The 12,542-nt window shown below is 38.8% G+C and overlaps 1 protein-coding gene and 1 pseudogene across 1 annotated transcript in view; both read left to right on the top strand.

The window, feature by feature from the left end:
• The window catches only part of ATG7 (autophagy related 7), a 398,197-nt gene that overhangs the window by 239,685 nt on the left and 145,970 nt on the right, over positions 1 to 12,542 (top strand). The gene's annotated exons all lie outside the window — the stretch shown is intronic.
• On the top strand, positions 2,103 to 2,218 carry LOC149461115 (U2 spliceosomal RNA; annotated as a pseudogene).

Genomic DNA, 12,542 nt, shown 5'->3' with positions numbered 1-12,542 from the left:
GCTGCTGTTGCAAAACAAAAAGAAATCTAGCTGGGAGAGTTGAAACCCTTCATAATAACCATACAGACCCAGAAACTCTAGTACAGAAATCTCACCATTAGAGTCCGTAAGAGATATAAGGTGGTTTTAACTTTTTAGCATCTACATAAAACAGCAATATTAATTGTGGATGGACTGATAAGGTGTCCTTTCAGTTTTCTTACTGTATTCATGTAAAAATATTGAACACCACAAAGACTGTCATTGTTTTGATCATTTGGAGGCATCTGCGTGACAAAATATGCAGAGAAATAGCACAGCATTATCAGGCCAAATCGTAAATTATCAGATACATGAAAGAGCACTTTAGAAATATAGTTTGGGGGGATTAATTTGCACTTAATCGTGATGATATGATCAGCATGTAGTGCTTCAGAGAAACATTTGATATTCTAGGAACACCAGAGTTACTTAAGATGGACCTTTGCCAACTTTTCTTGGCAGCTTTATCACCGGATCTCCCAGCAGATGCTGGTTCTGTATTGTCATATAAGCTCATTTTCTTTTTCATTTTTCTCTAATGACAAACTTTCCGATATGTTCAAATATCGTAGGGGGCTTTATTCTTGAGGTTGAAACATTTAACTTTGTACATATGCTCTTTTCATTTTTAATTGTTTGAAGGTCAGTGTTTGTTTGCATTTAGCTAATAATCTAGCAGAAAATGAATATGCAGCCATGCTTTATATATCAGTCATCACAAAGATATCTCAGTCTTTTTGTGCATAGGAAATGTTTCTTCAAGGTTGTAAGGACCTTCATTTTTCTAAATAATGGCTGAATTCATCAAGATTTCAAAACAATCATGGATTTTTAAGAGAATCTTTTTTTTTTTTATCTCAGCTTACCTTAGTTCAGGGATCTTTAGGACCATGCTTGCATCTCTGGTCTGTCAACTAGAAACAACATCTGTTAAGTTTCTTATGCAAATATGAGCCAGTCTACGGTTGATACCTGGCCTGTTTCCTTCAGCCACCAAGCATTCTCTATTACCGCAGCTAGTTGCTGTAACCTGCAATGCATTTAAACACTACAACTTGGTCAAGAACCTACCGTCAGCCTTCTGATTAAATAGAAAAGGTGATAAAGCCATTACTGTGCTCTTCACTTCTGTAAGTGTGTTCACAGTGTTGACCTGATAACAAATTTGCAAAGCAATTGGTCCTGAGTACTAAACTCGGCTGTACATTACATTGCTAGAAGCTAAAATAAAGATGGAATTCTGATACATATAAAGTCTGTTTTGAGTATATTTATTGAATACATAACTGAATGTTTTGTTTTCAATAGCTGCATGAAGCCTAAACCTAAACACAACTTAGGTCAGGGTTTCTCAACCAGGGTTCCTCTAGTGGTTGCTAGGGGTTCCTTGAGCAATTTCTGCCTCTCAGATAAGTTTCCACTGATACTGTTGATCTTTTTAGCTATATGTAAGTGAGTAATTCTTCCCAATAGTGACAAGTTAAAGGAGAATCCTTCACACTGACCATCACACTAATGTATCATGCGTTGTACATATATAAATTTTTGGCAGAGATTCCCTGAGACCAGAAAGTTATTTCAAGGGTTCCTGTGTGTCGAAAAAGTTTAGAAAGGGTCCCTCCCAACCCAACCCTCTGGGCCACACACCTATATTGTGGTGTATGCCAGGAACAGGAGGTCCCATCTTATTGCTGTTGAGAGGCAAAGGGTATTTGACCTTTACAGAAAAGGTAAGGAGTCCAGATTCTCCAGTATTTCTATTCCTGTTCTTTTAATATCATAGTTTCTCCTTTTGCTAGACCTCTGACATTCTCACTAGCCATTGCACCTCATCTAGTGGGCTTATGGCTCTTCCATAGTGCTGGAATACAAGGCTTCGCTGCATTGAGAGGATTTGTATCACTTATTAGAAAGTGGTGCATCTTGCAGCAGAAAAGCTGCTGGATTTCCTCCAAGAGACACCCCCCATGAGCATCTTGATCATCTACTCCACCATGGTCCACAACTCTTTCAGTTTGGAACATTCCCAAAAAATATGAAGCAGGGTCCCCTCAGATTCCATACTCTTCCAACAGGAACTTCTCGCTTCTCGGCCTTTTGGCTAAGATCAAGTGTAGTATCTGTTCTTATCAGTGTCCTGTGGGGGTGCTCCTGGCCATTCTAGCTTTGTGGGGATGGCTGTTGTATAGTACCCTCACTGGTATGATGGGGGTCCGGAAGGCTAGTACTTGAGGGACAGAAACCGGGGAGCGCCACGAGTTATGCTGGGGCCCTGGGAGTAATTCCTCCGAGAAGACTGGAAAGACCCAGTACCTCCTGATTTGGACGGATCTACCTTGGTCTGGCCAGGGGCTGAGGAGGCAGAAAGTCCGCAAACTCAGTGCCCCCTGAGTAGACGCCCTCAGGGGTGCCACTAGTAACAGCTGGGTGTGGGACCCCACTGTGTGAAGATGGCACAAGGTCACTGTTTTTACACTCTTTTTGCACAGCGCCCTAAGGACCAGGCCTTTTGGCTAAGTTCAGGGCAATTTTTGCTACAGGCCTCAGGGCCTGGTCTGTGCACAATTTGGCACGGTACCACTTTTTTATTTTCTATTTATTTAATTTAACACCTCCCACGTTTGTCACTTTTTCTTTGCTTATGTGTGTGTTTTCACTGGATGGTAGGGTGTGGGTCCTCGGGCCTACCCTGAAGTCTAGGGGGAGGATGTGTGGCCTTTTGGTTCCTTCCTCCCCTGATCCCTAGGGGGTTTTCTTTTCGGGAGAGCCCCCTGACCAAGTACTGGATGTCCGGCTTCGGCTGGACATAAGGAACGGTGGTCCACCAGGCCTTTTGGCCAGGAGGACCAAATGGGAACCTTGTCCCTGTCAGGAGCTTCGTGCCCCGGGGGATCAGGGTAGTGGTCTAACCCCTTCGGGGGTAGGACTAAAGCACACCCCTAAGTGCACTTTTTCGTGTGGTGTTCGCACTTGCACTTTTTTTTGTGATCACTTACGAGTTTTTCGTTCTAGTTTGCACGTTTGCGGACTCTTCCAACAGGAACTTGAAACCTGGGGGAATGTATGGTGTAATGATACAGGCGTCCGGTACCAATGCGTAAGGAGTTTATATCCTCCCTCCTGATATCTGCTGGCAAGGGAGGTCTTGTGGACAAATAATAGTATTCTTTCTTTACATTTATTGTATTTTATGCTGTGAACATATGTTTTTGACTCCTGAAATGTCGTGCTGATTCTTTCAAAATCGTGAATTACAAAATAAAAGTTGAGAGGCTGATTTAGGCAATCCATAGGCAGTTAGGTTTATTTTGACAGACTTTGAGCCTTGGTTGAGGTTAAAGGTAAGGTTGAGGTTCCGAGTATTTCAAATGCAGTAAGGCTTTGTTCAAACCCACATTGCATTAGTTGTTTTATCCACTGCTTACCTGATGTCACAGTGAAAGAAGCCATTGCAGACACTAGGCAGCCATAGTCCAAATGCTGCAAATAGCATTTGCACAACCATGCTACAATGACCCACTCATCACTTTTAGTTCTGCATTTGTCAGGGATGAGAACCACCTTCGAAGCCACATGAATGAGCCCTTAAAGTAGTTACATAGACCCAGTGAAGTGACTGGCCTCAGGTGATACACAGAGATGAAACAAATCCTCCTACATAAGTTGTATGTATCTCAGTTTTCTCTTCTCTATATCTTCTAGATTGTAAGCTCTAACGAGCAGGTCCCTCTGTTTCTTCTTGTACCAAATTGTATTGTAACTGTAATGTCTACCTTCATTTTGTAAAGCACTGTGCAAACTGTTGGCGCTATATAAATCCTGTATAATAATAATCTGTTCAAAATGCTGAATTTTAAAGCTTTTCTGGGAATTCAGAAAAAGGGGGTGGAGGAGAGCTCTGAGAGCTGATTAGAGGGAAGAGAGACACCCCCCTCCACAGAGCACACAGGACCAAAGCTGAAGCTGTCAATCGGCTGTAGATCCTTCCCCATTCACCATTTTTCTCTTGGTGTCAGGAAAACCTGTCAGAAGTGATTCATGCTGATAGCAGAGGAATGAAGCAGCAGACAGGAATGACACTTAATGCTCTGGATTGAGACCAGTACACACTATAGAAGGATATGCTTTGTTCATATTTCATGTTTGAGGTTTACAACCGCTTTAAAGCATCAGTGTGTAATCTATATACCGGTAGGTGCCTAAAATTTGTTAATCAATTTATGATGTAAAAAATTTGTGTGAAGGAAATATTAGCACTACTTTTCCCACAGTAAAATAACAGCACTGTTTTTCAAATCTAGAAAACATACTGTAAATTACCTTTTCCAAAACCCCTCACTCCACCCTTTAAATTCATATTTAGTTATTAAACTGTTAAGTTCTACTGTGATGGTTTAGCTCCTTCTGTGACATTTGTTTTTATTTATTCTGCTTTCTTTGTAATTATTTTCCTCCTGCTTTATTTTAGAAACACAGCTGGTCATCACACAATTTGCTATGTACACTGGCCATGCTATTAAGAATCGTTCTCGAAACCTAGCAATCAGCTGATTCTGTTAGTCACAAAGTAATTAAAGGAAAGCTTGCCACTACCTGCCAAATCCAACAATATTTCTTATGCGTTTGAGAGGAAAGAACAGTGGGTAGGAGAGGTCAAGTATTTAAATGGAAAATCTTTTAATCTCTAAAAATGCCTACGGATCTGAATCTGAAGTAAATATTTAATTGAAAAATTATGTTTGGCAGAGATTCCCAATGCGCTGGTTTTAAATGAACTCAGAAAATGGAAGCAATGTGAATTTGCAATGTTCACTGGCAATGTTCCACACTAAAGGTAGCTATACTGATTTTTAATTATTTAGCCAGTTATAGTTTCCAGGTGAAGGTTATACCCGACAGCCTCTGAAACCTGTATGATTTGTGTACATTTAAAGTGCACTTGTGCCTAGACTGTGGACAATAAAGTTTTTACATCTAGTAACAAGCGATAAAAGAGATTTATGATGCATTTACATCTTCATGGTGCAATAATGGCCATTGTGTTAAGGTAGCCTATTCAGTTGTAAAGATGGAAAAATACACCAAAAAAGTTGCATAAACTTTTTTTTTGTTGTTTTTATAGCAACACAGTGCACCACAATGCATGGTTATGTATTACACTGCCTTGGTATGATGCCATTCAGAGTGAATGACATTTCAGTAACGTGTTGCACTAACACGGCTGTTCTCACAATGCAACAATATGAATCCACCCTTAAACCAAACCTTCCCTGACCTTTCCAGCTAAATTTAGTGCATTTAGTGTGAAGTAATCAATTCTCAAAGATCCTCAAATATCACAGCCAGGTCCGACATCTGTCTCCTTCTAAAGCTGTGTATACACTAGTAGAATTTCAAATGAAAATTTGCAGAACATGCAAGTGGTGTTCGAAAGGAGTTCAAGATTTAATTTGCTTTTAACATTAGATTATGGAATGAATGGACTTTACTGAATGAAAAACTATATACACTGTTAGAAATTTGTTCATTCAAGAAAATGTTTTCATTCTGTTCATTTGAATTTTCTCATCATTGCAGTAGAAAACGAACATCAATTTGACCACGCTAATGGTTAGAAAAATGAATTAACATTCTAATAACATTCTTTCAAAGAAAAATGACCAATTCTAGTGTATACCCAGTTTAACAGCTTAGAAACACCTGCTGTTTTTTTTTCTAATTTTAGAAGCCTACCGAGATTCTGCTTCTGTAGAGAGTAAAGAAAAGTCATTGTGATTTGAGAGCCTTTGCTGTAAACTTTTAAAGATTAATTTCTCCACAATGCCAATAGCTACAGAAGTGATTAAGGGATTGATTTAAAGTGCTTTTACTGCCTATTCAGAATATGAAAATACCTTAGTATAGTCCGAGCACAGGTTCAGTTTACTGTAAAGCTATACTAGTTATGGGTTTTTTTGTTAAATGCCAGAGATTCCTAGAGCTGTATGGTTTATTAAAAGTGACAGCAGTAGTAGTCCGACTTTTGTCTCATTTTGTAAGATTTTAACCTTAGACAGGGATAAGGAATAAGTCACTTCAATGAGTAATTCACTTTGGTCTGTATTTTGCAGCTTGACATTCCCTTTAGTTTAACAGACCTTCATTTCTTTAAATATTACTGGCATTGATTGAGGTGATCTGCAGCTCTGAGATTGCCTTTGTCTTGTTATAGGTCTATATAGGTCTTATAACTGCAATGCTGCTCAGTTTTGGCTTCATGGTCATTACAGTTCTCAAAGCTGTTCAGCTAATTAACTTTTCGTCATTGACTGTTGGTTATGCAGGTAGCATTACATGGCTACTGTTCTCCAAGCAGTAGATCAAAGGCCCCAGACCTGGTGGAAAATGCCCTAGAAGTCAGATGATGGTCTCCCGATCTGCCCATTCTTGATCAGGTTTGGTAACTATCTAATGTCAGTCCTTGACTACCCCAAAAAATTCAGTTCAGCCAGCTTAGAAAACGTTGCACAGTTTTAAAAATACATGCGGACATTTTGGACACATTTGTCTGTCTTCCTTCTTTTGTGACCAGAGTGTATTTAGACATGGCAGCCAAACCAAATGACATTGTGAAACAATCTGATCATTTAGGCATGTCCACCCATTCACTCATACTGTATCTACAAGGACCTTCCAGTATACTTTGATCCTTTTCTGTTACCCTAGCAGGATTTCGGGCAATGGGTTACAAATTGAAATGTTGCTTATTTTGAATTCAGTCTGAGTGCATAGCTGTTCAAAAAATAAGGATTTGCTATTAGACCGCTTCATCTTATTGCCTAGAGTTGGGCTTTAACTTTCAGGTTTCCTATTGCTAATGCAGGCATCAGCGCATCACATGTCATGCAAAGTGGTAGGATGTGAGCTTGTATGTTTCTGCAATTTTAGTATTGAGGTCTTTCATGGTCTCTTCATCAAGCTGCGCCTTCACACATTGATCCTCTAGGTTTTCTGATTGTCAGTTGTGAATAGTTCAGCAGGAGAAGTACATGTAAATTCCATCAATAAATCTCATGTAAGTTGGTATTGTAATTTTAAAAGGATACCTAATCACTATACCATGAAGATCCATGTGCAGACACCTCCATAGGTTCTGTCTCGTTACTATTGTTTACATTTAGGAGCCCCCCCCCCCTCCTGCCTTTTAGCAACGGAGCAATGGAAGAAGGAGGATCTTATGAATGAAGAGTTAATTGATAAAAGCAGCAGCAGAGTTCTATGATTTGATTCATTTTACTGGGGGCAAAATTTTCAGCCCCCCCTCCTTTTGCAGCTCCTTTCCATCCTCTTTGTGACCTGAAGATTATATTAATACCCTCACCTGCATTATTCTGTACATTACCCATCCTCCCACATCCTCCTATTGGATGTGACCTGCATGTTAACCCCTTCATCTCCTCCTCCATCTGTGTGTGACTAATAACTGCTGTATCTAGTGCACCATTACCAAAATCCATGTTTAAATGACCTCAATAGCAGCATGTTTCTTCATTTACAAAAATTGTGGCAAAAGTGAAATCAACTTGGGGTGTCTGCTATCTAGTGCAGGGTAATTTATATTGTCCTGGCATTTATTTTTGATATGTTTTATAATAAAGACTGAGGAAACCTGTTATTTATTTTGAAATGTTTGGTCTTTTTTTATATTGTATTTAAATAGCAATGCAGGGTTTTTAAAGGGATGTTGGATAAGCAAATATATTGTATTTTCTAATGAACTAGGGTCTGCGCCAAACGGACTGAAGGTTATCCAACTAAGCTATAGGCAGCCAGTGACAAAATGTCTTAAATTAAAATATATAGAATTGTGACCACACTATAACAGTTATTCTACAATAAATATGTATATACACTGTGTGCACAATTATTAGGTAAGTTGTATTTTTGAGCAGTAATTTCACTATTGAACAACAACAGTGCTCTCAGTCAATCCAAAATGTTAATAAACCTCAAACCTGAATATTTAAGAAAGTAAAAGTGAGGTTCAGGCTTACTTAGGAGAATATCTATGTGTGCATAATTATTGGGCAACTATTAATGTGCAACATTATTATGCAACTAAATGAAAAATCTTTCCATCTTCACTTGTTTATTTTCATCTGTTAAAGTGAGAATAATAAACAATCAACTTAAAATTTACCAATAAACATTTCTAAAACAAACATTTTGGACTAATATAGCCACCCTTCGATCAGCATTTTTGTGCAGCAGCAACCACAGCCTCCCAGACACTGTTCAGAGAGGTGTACTGTTTTCCCTTCACTGTAAATCTCCCATTTGAGAAGGGCCTACAAGTTCTCAATAGTGTTTAGGTCAGGTGAGGAAGGGGGCTATGTCATTATTCTTTAATTTTTAAGGCCTTTACAGGCTAGCCATGCATTGGAGTTTTTTGATGCATGCGATGGGGCATTGTCCTGCATAAATATCATAGTCTTCTTGAAAGATGCAGACTTTTTCCTGTAGCACTGCTTGAAGAAAGGGTCTTCTAAAAACTGGCATTAGGTTTGGGAGTTGATTTTGAGTCCATCTTCAACTTGAAAAGGTCCAACTAGCTCTTCTTTAATAATACCATACCAGTACCCGACCTCCACCTTGCTGGAGTCGAAGTGGAGCTCTGTGCCCATTACTGATCCAGCAACGGGCCCATCCATCTGGTCCATCTAGAGTCACTCTCATCTCACCAGTCCATTAAATCTTTGAAAAATCTGTCTTCAGATATTTCTTGGCCCAGTCTTGACATTTCAACTTGTGTGTCTTGTTCAGTGTCAGGTTTCAGCCTTCCTTACCTTGGCGATGTTTCTGAGCACTGAACACTCCAGGTAGGTTGCAGTTCTGGAATATGACAGCACTGGAGGATAATGGGTTCCTGTTAGCTTCACATTTGATTCTTCTCAAATCTTTGGCAGTTAATTTGCATCTTTTTTTTTTTCTCAACATGTTACTTGTGACTTGTTGACTAATTTCAAGAAAATGTTTGATGGTTCTGTGATCACGCCCCAATATCTTAGCATTATATTAGCAATTTCAAGAGTGCTGCATCCCTCTGAAAGACATTTTAGAATTTTTTACTTTTCAGAGTCAATTAAATCTCTTTTTTTGGCCCATTTTGCCAGAGGAAAAGAAACTGCCTAATGCACACCTTGATATAGGGTGTTGATCTCCTTAGGTCACGCGCTCCCTCATTACACAAATACACATCACTTGATATGCTTAAATCTAATAAGAATTCAAGTTTATACAACTTGGTGTTGGACAATATGCATAAAAATGATGATTTGGTCAAAATACTCACTTGCCTAAAAATTGTGCACACAGTGCACGTGCTTGCAATAAGTGTTGATATTATAGATTTTTTTTTTTATTCACATACATATTTATTACAAGCACTTATATACATATTTATTATAGAATACCTGTTATAGCGAGGTCACAATTCTTTTGATATAGGTATGTATGTATAGTATTTTCTGCCTTAATCATGTCCACCTAGAAAATTAAAATGTAGAGAGGTTTTTGTTTTGCCTTATAACTATAGATTTATCTACTACCCTCTCAAACATTTTGAAGTGAAAATCTAGTTTATTAGGATAAACATGATGCCCTTCTTGTGACCTATTTACAATGCAATGGTTTTACAAAATTTTATTGCAGAATCTTACCTTTTTGGTACTAAAAATGTTTCTTTTATTATGTCCTTTTTGATGCCTTTGAGTTGACATCCATACCTGTGCAAACTCCTGGGATAAACAGTGGTCCAATAATACAGGCAGCAAATTAGATTCTTTATAAAAATAGAAGTGCTTTCCTAGCTATAGAATAATTTATGTTGACTATTAAAGTATGCAGATCTGTACTGCACAACCAAGGATGGTTCCAAAGCCTTCAGTTAACAATACAAAAATGTTCCTGATATACCTCTCATCATTAATCTACTTACTGATTAATTTAGGTTCAGAGTCTCCAAACCTTTTAGTATGAGGGCCGCATCTTATATTTTACAAATATTAATGAACCAAAAAAAGTTTCTCCTTACATCAGGGTCCCCATCAGAGGCCCTCTTACATCAGGATCCCCATCAGAGTTCCGCTTTACAAAAGGGTCCCCATTAGAGTCTCCCCTCACCTCAGGGTCCCCATCAGAGGCCCTCTTACATCAGGATCTTCATCAGATTCCCTCTTACATCAGGGTCCCAATCCAAGTCCCCCTTGCTGGGACAAGCACATCATTGGTTTTTAGGATGCATATGGGAGTAGTGGTGACCATAGACAGCCTTTCCTGACCTGAATCCTCATTCGCTGACATTGCGGATATGCCACTGACCCTAACTGAGGGCCAGATACAATCTTGTAGGTGACCATATGTGGCCTGCAGGCCGTAGTTTGGAGACCCCTGATTTAGGAAGTATGTTAAAAAGTGGTTGTTTTGTGTTTTTTTTTGGAAAACACCATGTTTTATGTCAAAACCCTATTTGAAGTATTATGTTTTTAAATTTTAAGTGTTCTGTTTTAAATTCTGTCTGGTTGTCACATGAATGCCCTTTTTCCTGACTTTTACGTTGCGGCAGTTGTCACCAACTAGTGACTCATGACCTACATCTGGCTCACAGTTATTCTTTTCAATTTTGTTCTTGTTGTAATGTACTGCAAGCGGAGTATCGGAAACTTCAACTTACAAAGAATTTTCTTACATCGTACTATAGACAAACTTTTTGTTTGTATATTGTGTCTTTACTGTTCTGGGTAACAGAAGTTCTCACGCATTTAATCTCCGCAATGGCAAGCAGCTTGGTTCTGAGATCCAGTATTTCATTTCACAACGTACGCTGCCAGTACTCCATCCACTCGTGTGAACGAATATTCTGGCACAAGGAAGAACTAGATATTTTGACTGATGGGTAGAAGCGTGTGCATTTAATTTTGTTGTAAATGTTATTTACATTGTTTCCAAATAACAAGTTTTCAAAAGTTCAGCAACTGTAGTCATGTGACTCTTGATTTCTAATCTGATGCACAGATTAGGATCTAAATGAAAAACATGTGTACAAATAGTACAACTATATCCATGTAAATGCATTTTCAGTGACCTTAAAGGAGTAGGTTTTACAAATCAGAGTCTGTAGTTTGAGCGGTAGTTTTATAGTCTTATATTTTTTTTTTTTTGCTATATTCTTTTGTCTGGAATACTGATAATTTCAACTCATTCCCATGTATGAAGCATAAAAGGCTGTGTAGTTAAAGAACCAATAATTCTGTAAAGTTTCCTCACACGAATTGCTAATCTTCTACAAATGTATGCATATTGTAGAAATTCCAATATCTTACATGCCAGTTCAACATTTTTACTTTAAATCAGCTAAATACATTCTAGGTGCATTAAAACAAAAAGGTGTGCCATACATTTTGTTTTCTTTCGAAAGCAACCACATCCTCAATAGAAAATCCTGTCTCCTGCCAGCAGCTAAAGAGGAGGACTGTTCTCCCTGCAGAGATCCAACGCCCCCTGCTGATTCAGACATGTAGTTCTGCAGTCGGCAAGGTTCTTTCCCCCCATTGATTTGAGAACACTGGCTCTGACTCAGCACAGTACATGCTAGACCTTTGCAGAGATGTTACTGCTTCCCCACAGACAGCAAGGGCCCCACTGCGCAGATTCTGTCGAGACAGTCTTTTAGGCTGTGGCAGCTTTTTAAAAAAATCAAACTATGAGGCTTTGTACACCTTTTGTTTGTAGTACCTGCGGCTGTAGACATAGTGACATACTGGTACATCGCTGCCTACTTCTGGATTTAGGTTGCGTGCTCCTCACCTGGCACTCGCTGTGATTGCACACAGCAGGAGCCTGTCAACAAGTCCCGGCCAATGATTCACAACTGGGACTTGCTGATCTGGCTGTGTACAATCAAAGCCCAGAGGTCTTGTGTTGGTAAACAACACAGAGATCTGAACCAAGGGAGCAATTTGTCAGTTTCAGGGATGAGAAACTGAGAGATCAGTTAGTAAAAGCAGCACGCTGTACACACATTGCATATAGGCACACATTTAACCCCTTGATTGCCCTAGTTGTTAACCCCTTCCCAGCCAGTGTCATTAGTACAGTGACCGTGTATAGTATTATCACTGATCACTGTATTAATGTCATTGGTGATATCTTTGTCAATTATTCAGTCCCCCCCCCATGTCAGTTAGTGTCAGATTGCCCGCAGCAGTATTGCAGTCCAGTTATAAGTCACTGATCGCTGCCATTAGTAGTATAAAAAAATTAAAAATTTTAGTGTATATGTATCATAGTTTGTAGGCGCTATAACTTTCGCACAAACCAATCAATATACACTTATTGGAATGTTTTTGTATCAAACCATGAAGCAGAATACATTTTTGCCAAAATTTATGAAGAAATTAGATTTTTTTAAAAATTTTTAATGGATAGGTTTTATAGCGAAAAGCAAAAATTGTTGTTTTTTTTAAATGTTTGGTCTTTTTTTA

The sequence above is a fragment of the Staurois parvus genome, unplaced genomic scaffold (genome assembly GCF_062004578.1).
Source record: "Staurois parvus isolate SC_StPar_1 unplaced genomic scaffold, SC_StPar_1.0 ptg000209l, whole genome shotgun sequence".
Taxonomy (NCBI): Eukaryota; Metazoa; Chordata; class Amphibia; order Anura; family Ranidae; genus Staurois; species Staurois parvus.
Note: the sequence above shows the minus strand (reverse complement) of the source record. Positions and strands in the feature narration are given on the sequence as shown.